At 42.0% G+C, this 8776-nt stretch overlaps 1 long non-coding RNA gene across 1 annotated transcript in view; it reads right to left on the minus strand.

Annotated features, from left to right (window-relative positions):
• The window catches only part of LOC110394442, a 71310-nt gene extending 63312 nt beyond the window's left edge, over positions 1–7998 (minus strand). Inside the window, exon 1 of the long non-coding RNA XR_002435624.1 lies at positions 7388–7998. This is a non-coding gene — a long non-coding RNA (uncharacterized LOC110394442). The remainder of the gene's footprint in view (positions 1–7387) is intronic.

The following is an 8776-nucleotide window of genomic DNA, read 5'->3' on the forward strand; positions in this document are numbered from 1 at the left end:
ATGCAGCAAATGGCATTTATTACAACGTGAAAGCTCCTTAAGTACACCTCTTGCTTCGACTCCGCCCCTTAAGGGCACCTGAAGTGTCCATCACAGAGCAAGGGGAGGTCCTAATGCGTTACATCCCGAGTCCCTGGGTCCGCCTAATACAACACTCTTCATATAAGCATTATAATGTGCTTTGATTGTGAAGGAGTTGCTGCTGCTGGCCACTGGAATACAAAAGAGCCAGCACCAAAGGGTTTGCGGTGTCACAGCCCACAAGGATAAAACTGTCCTCTGAGATGGGTCTAGGAACAACAAATTAAACGAAAATGATGTATTGAGTGTTGTTTACAATGAATACAGAGAGGAGGAATTCCATGTAGAAATTGCAAGATGTATTCAATTAGTTTATATTTTATTTTAAAGCTAAATATAAATGAAGAAAAAGGAAAATAGATAATAGTCTGGATACCTATGTTTATTCAGAAGTTCTTATTTCCAGCATGTGAAAGACTTGTGGTTTTACTTGTGACTAGAAAGAATCAAATGGAAGTGGGTGCTAAGAAGAAGAGTAAGAGCAGTGAATACTGTGAAATAGAAGAGTAGAGACATAGTGACACGTGGAGGGGTCATGAAGGAGAGAAGGCCAATAACCCTGTTATGGGTAGTATGAGACGTAGAGGAGGATGTGGAGGATAAGTAAACAGAGAGAGGAAGACGGCACCACATCTTCTCACTTCACAAAAAATTGGCAGAATTGCATGCCAAAAAAAAAAAAAAGGATTTGGTCAAAGCAGACTAGGTCTGTAAGACTGTCAGCAGCAATGTAATTGTAGTCCTCATAATGTAAGGTTACTTTAACCTTTCTGTCTGCTGGAAAGCTAACACACAGCATGGTGTACTGTACGAAGAATGCTGCAACAATGGCAAAGCTGCATCTCATACTAGCTCCATGCTGCCCTTCCCATGACAGTCTTACTCACATGCAGCCAACCACATACCCTGGGTGTCACTGGTAGAGCACCGCCAGGAAGAGGCTGCATCTGTCAGATCTGTTCAGTTTACTCAGAGGGCTGTGAGCCACTGAATGGGCTGCCCAGAAAAGCTGCAGATGTCCCATCCCTGGGGGTGTTCAAGGCCAGGTTGGACGGGGCTTTGGACAACTTGTTCTAGCGGGGGGTATTCCTGCCCACAGCAGGGGTGTTGGAACTAGATGGTTTGTAAGGTCTCTTCCAACCCAAGCCATTCTGTGATTCTATGACTACATCAGACCTCTACGGGCACAGACTGTCACAGGTTTTGCTCTGAGTTACCTCAGTTGTGCTAATGCCCTTCTCTTCCCATGCCTCCCTCCCAGAGCGATGCAGTCAAGCTATGTGCTGAGAGTGAAAACGTAGGCCCCGTCACATCTCGTTGCCTTCAGAGACATCATCAGTTCTGGATGTGTTGTCAAACATGGTATGGCTCCATTGTATGCTTTCCAGCCAAGTGGCTCTATGTCTGCAGACTGGGTTTGCAGAGACCTGCAGGCACCGTATGCCCCAGGACCATTTTAATACTGTGATTAATTGGGATGCTATTCACATGGCAGTCTGTCACGTTAATATTAAACTGAATTCTGGGGACTTGGTTCTCTGCTATAAGGTCTTCCAGCAGTCTCTCCTCTACTGCACCAAAGTTCCTCACTCCATGCTTACTTCAGAATGATCCTAGCTAGAGATAACTTAAATGATCAAACACTTGGATGCAAAATAAAAAGGTCAATCAAGATTTTGCCTACTTCTTGGTTCACAGCAAAAGGAAAAAAAAAACAACAGGAAAAATTCTGAATATGTAAAGTTTTTACCTCTTTCAGGTGTTTTCTCTTGAGTAAACTGAATCCACATTATTCTTGGATAGAGCACAGGAATACCTGATTTACTTGTACCTTGGCTCATGTTTCCCCTGCAGCCAGGACCCTATTTCCCCAAGCTCTCCTGCTACATCCTCCAGCAAAATGACATCAGGTGACACACCTGGTTATGCCCCAACTGCCAGTTTCTAGTGTGAGGCCGAGGAATGGAGATGGAGCACTGTGCCAAAGAGCTTCTGTAGGACAACAGATCTTTCTTTTGATTGCCTTGTATTTTTGCTGGGGTGTGAAAGAGAAATCTGCCCGTGCCTGTTCTGCTTCCTGTTGTGAGGAGGCTGCTCAATAATGCAGTTATCTCTCCCTGAAGGAAGCTCCGCTGGCCTGCTGCTTGATGCAGCCAGCTACTGCTGCTCAGCAATGAAGTCTGAAGTGCCACAGACTTCCAGGGGCCCCTTGGCACTGACTCTTTTGTGTTCCAGTGGCCGGCAGCAGCTCCTTAACTCTTCAGCAGCCAAGGCTCATTATCATTTTTTTATAATTAAACAGTGCTGCTTGTTCTCCTCATTAGGTTATCGCAGCAAATTGATGGTTATTTGAAGGAACTGCCGCAATAGGAGACAAAACACTGGCAACAGATAAAACAAAAGGATGCACACAAAGCTCTTTAATTAAACTCCACGAAAGGATATGAATTCTAACAGAGATTTTAGTTACCCTGCTGAGCCTCTGTCTGATTAGCTACAATGCATCTGCTAGCTTTCCTAGTATCCATCTGTACTGCTAAAGAGAAATTTATTCTGGCTACACAAGATGACCTCAAAGATGTCAGCTGTGGATAGCTTAATAGCTTATGTAAGTTGACAAAGTGCTTCTGAGCTCTTCTTGCTATGTTGACAGAAAGAACCACCCACTTTACGTACAACAGTGTGCTTAATATGCACACACACCTACATATATGCATGTCTGCACGCACAAAGAATGAGAGGCTAACATGAAAGCAAAAAATAGTTGGAAAATCGTGAGGGAAAGGATTATTTCTCCAAGTTGCTGAAAATCCTTATCAACATAATTAATTATTCTTTGGCACTCATTGTCTGCTCTGCCCATTCCTCCCTCTCCCCTCCCCCAAGCCCCATCCTCCAGCATCCAGGTGCAGAAGCTACATTGAAAGCTGATAGATGGGACAAGACAAAGTAATGGGGTACATCCTGCAAGGTATATTCATCTTAAGTAAGGCTGTTACTTTGAAGTTTGATTTAAAAAAAAAAAAAAAGGAAGAAAAAAAGAAAAAAGAAAGAATAGGAAACAAAACCAGATCTGTTATGAAGCATTTGCAAAAGCCATTGACACAAAACTGTATGGGGCTTTCCATTCAGGTCATTCAGGATCTAGTTAAAATCACTTCAGTCCTTAATCCACAGGTAACTGGCAGCACAACACTCAATGACTCGGTGTGGTACACTGCAGAGTGCTCACTACTGTTGGAGATCTTTAATCTATATGCTTTTAGTCACACGTACCCTGCTGGATCTACATAGCCTATTGGGACAATACACAATTTACATCTTCATCATAATGAATTACCTGCTGACATATTAAAAGCTGTTACCATCTAGCTTCCAGTTCAGAGGAATGTATTCAATGGAAGGAGGCCAGACTACATGATGCACACACACAGCCTCAAAACACTCATGAGAAACATTGCTCCCTGGGCTAAGTGCTGTGCAGTGTAGTTTTTCCTCATAGCCCTAGGAACTCAAGCAGATGAAAGACCTCTTCCTCATCCCTCATGGAGCTCTGAAAATGTCCCAAGTTCTGCCTAGTTCATACAAGCCAGACCTCAGGGTCCTTCTCGGTTGCCAATGTTCTACTGGGAAGGCTCCATTAAAGCTTTTATTTATTTGTCCATAGAGGCTGCTGAAGAATGTCACAAGATATTTCCTTTTCCAAAGATTATGCTAAGCATGAATGAGACCTTAACATTATTCTGGATAAGGGTGTGCACTCCTATTTTGCCAGACTACTGACAGTCTGCAGGGAGTAAGCATTCCAGGGCCTGATTCCTGGCCACCTTACTGGAATGTAACTGCAGGTTTGTTACACTTATGGCTTGGCAGTATTAAACATCAATTCTTTGTAATGTCATATGCAAATGAACATGAAGTTCAAAACACTGGGGAAAAAATACCACATTGATTTTGCCTGTATATATATCTTAGTCTCCGTTATCCCACTGAGCAAGATGAACTCCAAGGCCAGATTATTATTATTTTTATTGTAATTAAATTATAATGAAAAATGGAGAGTTGTAACACTGTGCTGGCAGTATGGCTTCTTTTTAACATTAAACAGTTGTTTTACCAGTAACTGAGACGACTGTCCACCTACAAAAACTCCTTTGGCTTGCTCATCCCCAAGGGTGTCTGTTCTGAATGGTATCCAAAAAAACAGCTGATTTTGACCAATAAAATCTTCCAGCAGCCCAGACCAATATTTTCCCATTGTGAAAATTCAACTCAACAGGGTGTTCATTTTTTAATAATCACATGCAATCCTTATTACAAAACCGAAGCTGTTTTTGCAGCTGTCTCAGTCTGGGTAGAAAATGCAGTCCTCCACTGTAAAGCTGGCAGTGCTCTAGCAACTCAAAACATGGCAATTCATTCTAGGTAACCTATACAGCCAGCGACTCCACCTCGCCCTCAAACACCTGAAGTGCATTCAGGTATTTCAATGGTATCTTCTTAAACCTTGTCTCCCTTGCAGTTTATCCCTCCAATTTCTTATTCCCTAAGTTGCTTAATTCTTTCACCTGCCGTCTTATTTGGTATAAAAGTATAAATGTTTGAAGAAGGGATTTAGGCACCACTACCGTAAGCACCTGGAAGCCAATTTGATGACAGGCTGCTTGTAATTACAGAAATGTAATTTCTGTACAGTATCCTGTTTGTTGATAGGGATCAGCACTGCCCTCCACAAAATGCTCCAAAGGCAAGCAGAATGGAAATTTCTGCTGCTGATAGCTAATTCCTTTAATCTTGGAAAGCTATAAGCTAAGCAGTACTTCTCCAAGTCTCAGCAACCTTCTGTTCAGCATGATTTTCTCATATCAGGCAGTTTGAGGAATATGAGTCTGCTTCTCTATCTATTTTCAGCATTATGAAACCATCACATAGAAATAAGCTCCTAAATGTACAGAGCCCACAGACACACTTGAAAACTGGAACAGCTGAAGCTCTTGATAAAAGTATCTGATGACTTATGCATAATGTAAGCAACACACTTTCCATTATAAGCTCTAAAATTGAGCCATACAGCTGAAACGGGTAATGGTGCAGATGATGTATAGAACCAGGTCAGCCTGGTAGCCCAGGCCTCCCTCTCAGACAAATCTCTCAGCGCTGCTGAGCTTTATGAAATCTCATGAGCTGTGAAGGACATGAATTGTCTCTGGAACCTGGGATTCAGTGGGATGCTGTGAAAAAGCAAAATACATTAGGTTCTGTACATTCTGAAAAGTAGCACTGCAATGCACTAGCCCAAGAGGATTTTCCAGAAGAAGGTTTGAGTGTTGCAGCGCTATGGGGTCAGAAGAAAGGGTTGACCCTGTCGTTCTGCAAGGTTACATATCTTTGCAAGAGTGAAAGGAAGGGAAAAACTGGTTCTAAAACTATACAATACTGTTAGTTTCTTCCAGTTAAAGCACTTCAGGTCTGAGCACTTCAGCTAGGTGAAAGACTGTCTGAAAAAGCACTTTTGGGAGGCTTGTTCAGTAAATTGTTTTCCCATGTCCTTCTGAAGAAGAGTTGCTAGTATTTCTCAAAAGTTGGCATGGAAGTCCCCAGGTACATTGATGCCTTCAATATATACAGCTATAAGAGGCTTTTTTCTATGGAAATTTGAGCACCTGAGGCAACAATGGACCTCTAGTTTGGAAACTAAGCAGACACTTTTGTCTGTGTTTACTCCTAAGGGAAAGTAATGTGATCATCACAGGCCTGGGATTTGCATCAATTTAAAAAGATATGGTTTTGAATTAGCAGAAAACTGAGCAGAAAAATTCTTCTTCTGGAAATCCAGTTCTCAGCTGCTTATTTATGTGTTGATATTCATTCTTTCCAAGTAAACAAAGCAATAAGCTCTTCTTATGAGCCAAGTGAATCAACATTAGTGGAATGAAAACAGTTCTCTTACATACTAGTTTTCCCCCTATCCCCAAACCTCTAAAACAGGCCAAAAAACCCACCTTTGAAAAAATATGGCTGCAATGACCTTATAGATTGAAATTAAAAGGATAATGAGAGAAGGATTCCAACTTTCATACATATAAAGTGTGTTTGAGTAGGCCTTAGAAAGAATTATGTATTCTAATGGATATAAGAAAAATTATGAAAACATGCTCTTATTGCCTGGTGGGGAAAATAAATATGAAATATGCAGATGTATCAGAAATAGAGAGGGATAAACTAGCATTTTGAAAAAATTGACTTTGCATGCAGTTCTGATGCTGCGTCAGTACTATAAGAAAGCAGACACTGTGGGAACCCTTGTGTTGGATAAATCCAACTTCAAAATAGGAGGGAAGCAGGCCCTTAAGTCACTTTGCCACATCAGAACTAGACAAGCCCACTTTACCTTGCTTCCAAGAATCTCAGTCTCACACTGACCTTCAGCACCAACTGCTGTCTACAGGCTCTCATGCTAAGTGCAGACCTTGACAATGCACTAAAACTTTTCCAGCTGTATTTTTAAGTAGATGCCAAGCAGCCAACACAACGATGAAGACTGTAAGTGGTTTTTCATTGTCTGCAATATAAAAGCCAGTAATGGTCCCTGGTATTGCTGAAGTGCTATTTATAGTAGACACAACAGAAGGATGACGTCACGCTGCACAAGTTGCAGGAAAATAAAGAGAGGTCCTGCTCCTTCTAAGGTGGGAGAAGCTGACCTTCTAAAACGTGGTGAGATTAGGTGGTATCTTAAGATGCCAACTGTTTAGCACAGTTTTGCTCCAATTCCATGACAGCTAACTATGAAGGACACTATGCAGTGGAAGCTGTGCATGTAAATCAAGAACAGCACAAGACTTGATTTTCTGTGTGCGGCCAGAACAGCAGGCAGTGTTATAACATACAGCAGGAAGAGTTTTTCCTTTTTTTATAAGGAACGTGAGTAATGTGGGAATTTGCCAAAACTCTATAACCACTGATCTTCTCTGAGGAATTGTTTTATCCTAATGCCAGTGACAGCCAAAGCAAAGATCGCCAGCTCAGTTCTGCTCTTCTATAATATCTGATAAGACTGCTAGCTACTGAATTAGCCCTTATATCTACAGCAGCTCTAGTATTTAAAGGGGAAATAAAAATCACCACATTTATAGCACTGAAAAGTAAAGATCTATATGACACTCCACAGCTTACCTTCAGCCCCATGCTAGGCCCAGATACTCCCAAGCCCCTACAGGTCTGTGAAGGCTTCACCCAGACAAACCCAGCTTCAGACACATGTATCTCCTGGATTGCCAGTTTCACACCATGTGCTATGGCTCACCTGCAACGCACAGGCCTTGTGTCAGGCATCGGTACACAGCCACCTCTTTGGAGAATTTGCTATAGGAAACGATAGAAAGCTTAAGGCAGCATTACATTTTTAGGTTGGCCATAGAGGGAAAAATGATACCCTGACTGGCATGAAGCCTGCTGGTAGAAAGTTAACTCCTCTATATATTTTGAACAACCAGAGCTCACACAAGCTCAGTGCTTTGTGGTTTTACTGTACCACTGAAACACGGTCAGAGAGTACACTTATCGTTACTGTCCTTATCTCCAAAATCTCCTACATGCATTTGATCTAGAATCTCCTTACCTCATGTAGCCCCGACCTCCCAGGACGGGTACTGTTTACCCATGCAGAAACAATGGGCCCATTTGTCTTGCAAATAGATCTGGGCATGGAGCAGATGGCACTCTTGCTCGCTGGCCCCAGCAGCGGTATTTGTTTCAAGACAACTGGATTTTAGAACCTTAGAACAAGGCACAGTATCCTTCTTTAACCTTATTTCCCTTTCCTTAAACTCCTGCAACCTTTCTCAAACTACTGACTGCAGAATGAGGAAGTAAAAAAAAAACCATCAGTGTATGCATGCAAACATTCTAAGAGAGATGCTCCGAAAGTAATGCCTCCTATTTTATTATGTTGGCCCACAACATCAGAGGTGAATGTTGGCAGTGCAGCAGCAGAGGCTGAACCTTTCCACAAATATCCCATTACATTTTGTTGCCATGTGACAGATGGCAGCAGAGGGGCAGTCAAACAGAATGGCGTCTGACATGGAAGTGAGGGTGAAGCAAAGGTGTGTCACTGAACTCCTCCATGCGGAAAAAATGGCACCAACTCACATTCACTGGTGTTTGCTGAATGTTGATGGAGACCAAACAGTGGATGTGAGCACACTGAGGCAGTGCTGGTGCATTTCAGCGGTGGTGACAGCAACAGTGGGTCATTGCCGCTTCTGCAGATTTTAACAAGCATGGCATGCAGGCTCTTGTTCATGGATGGTGAAAATGCATAGCTAATGGTGGTGACTATGTTGAAAAGTGCTGTTTTGTAGCTGAGAATTTGGTCTACCAAATAGTGTTATTGGGTTCCTCATATTTGTTGTAGATTACATGGAAATAAATAGGAAGCATTATTTGCAGAGTGACCTACATATGTGCTCACACAGGCAAACTTGTAAATAACTGCAAGATAATCCATAGGAAACACTTATAAAAATGCAGTGTCAGAAATAGCAAAGTACCCAAAATAATTCATCAAGGATACTTTATCATGATAAACTTCTTTTTTTTTCTGTTTTTCTTTTTTTTCTTTTTTTTTTTCTTTCACAATTTAACTGTAGAGTCTCTTGCTTTCTACACTGGGACCAGTGGGCAGAAGGCC

This window comes from Numida meleagris, chromosome 2 (genome assembly GCF_002078875.1).
Source record: "Numida meleagris isolate 19003 breed g44 Domestic line chromosome 2, NumMel1.0, whole genome shotgun sequence".
Lineage (NCBI taxonomy): Eukaryota > Metazoa > Chordata > Aves > Galliformes > Numididae > Numida > Numida meleagris.